The sequence below is a fragment of the Hypomesus transpacificus genome, chromosome 13, assembly GCF_021917145.1.
Source record: "Hypomesus transpacificus isolate Combined female chromosome 13, fHypTra1, whole genome shotgun sequence".
In the NCBI taxonomy this organism is placed as follows: Eukaryota; Metazoa; Chordata; class Actinopteri; order Osmeriformes; family Osmeridae; genus Hypomesus; species Hypomesus transpacificus.
The window spans coordinates 8,369,931-8,372,007 of NC_061072.1; positions in this window are offsets into that span (position 1 = coordinate 8,369,931).

Below are 2,077 nucleotides of genomic sequence, written 5' to 3' on the forward strand. Positions count from 1 at the left end.
GCTAGACCCAGCCTGAGGAGCAGCGTGCCACCATAATGACCCACGCCAGCAGCCTGAAACTGCCTCGGTGTCCTTTGCTCTGGAGGACCCACCCAGACAGGCAGGGCCCACAGTGACCCAGACAGGCAGCGCCCACAGTGACCCACCCAGACAGGCAGCGCCCACAGTGACCCACCAAGACAGACAGGCAGGGCCCACAGTGACCCACCCAGACAGGCAGGGCCCACAGTGACCCACCCAGACAGGCAGGGCCCACAGTGAGCCACCCAGGCAGGCAGGGCCCACAGTGACCCACCCAGACAGGCAGGGCCCACAGTGACCCACCCAGACTGACAGGCAGCGCCCACAGTGACCCACCCAGACAGGCAGGGCCCACAGTGACCCACCCAGACAGACAGGCAGGGCCACAGTGAGCCACCCAGGCAGGCAGGGCCCACAGTGACCCACCCAGACAGGCAGGGCCCACAGTGAGCCACCCAGACAGACAGGCAGCGCCCACAGTGACCCACCCAGACAGGCAGGCAGCGCCCACAGTGACCCACCCAGACAGGCAGGGCCCACAGTGACCCACCCAGACAGGCAGGGCCCACAGTGACCCACCCAGACAGACAGGCAGGGCCCACAGTGACCCACCCAGACAGGCGAGGGCCCACAGTGACCCACCCAGACAGGCAGGGCCCACAGTGACCCACCCAGACAGACAGGCAGGGCCCACAGTGACCCACCCAGACAGACAGGCAGGGCCCACAGTGACCCACCCAGACAGGCAGGCAGGGCCCACAGTGACCCACCCAGACGGGCAGGCAGGGCCCATAGTGAGCCACAGAGTTGTTTTATAACATTTATCATTCGTCATTGAAATACAGAGAATGATCGTGTGAGCATTTAGGCTCAATCATTGTAGAAGATGAAAGATAACAATGATCTGTGTGATCCATAAATGCAGTTTTCCTTAATGTAAGCATGCTCTGGAAACGCACACTCAAAAACCATCCTAGCCTCCCACAGAACTCTGATATAATCCGTGGGAAGATGCTGTGAGCTGTTTACTCCTAGTTTACCTGGCTTCACATCACCAGGAACAGTGAGTGTCTGGTCTGGCCTGGTCCCTTACAAGTCTCCCCAGGACAGCCTCGCCAACATCATCGGCCACTAGTTAACTACTTGTTTGCTCTCTTCCTCCATCTCTGTCAATCCCCCGTCCGGCTCAGGGCTTGTCACTCCTGTTTAGCGTCGACATTAGCACCAGTGGTTTCCTTTTTTTCCCTCCCTGGCTCCCTCTCCGGGTGCGTTTGAATACATATCCTCTTGATTCCCCAGCCCTGGTTCATTTGACAGGGCCTGTTTTGTCAGGCTGACAGGCGGATAGCAGGGACACTAATAGGCCGCAGAGACCACCAGCAAAGCACCAGCCAGGGCAGGCCCTGAGGTGCCAGTCCCCATCACTCTGGACGTCTCTCCGGGCGCTGCGGAGGCAGGAGAGGGGGTCAGGCCTGGGCGTGCGGGGGGAGGGAGAGGGGGTCAACCATTAACCCTGTCCCACCGGCCTCAGCAGACTGGGCCAAAGCTGACAACCATCCACATCCGCCCCCTGCCCCCCCTCCACCCCCCCGCACACACACCCCCACTGTCTCCACCGCACCCTCGCCTCAAACTAGGGGATAAAAAGAGCAGCCAGTGGGCTGGTGTGGAGATGTGATGATTCAGTCTGCCCTCTCAGAAATCCCCCTGGTTCATCCAATCACAGTCAGGGAAGCCTGACGGCCAGACATGCTTGGTGATGGACGCTGGGTGAAACAGCTGGGACGGGCTCTGATGTGCTGGTGGTGCTGTGTGTGCGAGTGTGTGTGTTCCTGTCCTTTGTGTGTGTGTTCCTGTCTTTGTGTGTGTGTTCCTGTCTTTGTGTGTGTGTCTCTGTCCTTGTCTGTGTGTGTTCGGGTCCTCTAGGCTGCTTCTGTCCGACTGTGACTTGCCAAAGTCTGATTGGGCTTAATTGGCAGGTCGAGAGGTCTGGTAGGCAGGAGGGCCTAGAAGGTGGGGGGATTAGTCTGGCCAAGGCAGGTAGCCTAGATTTGAG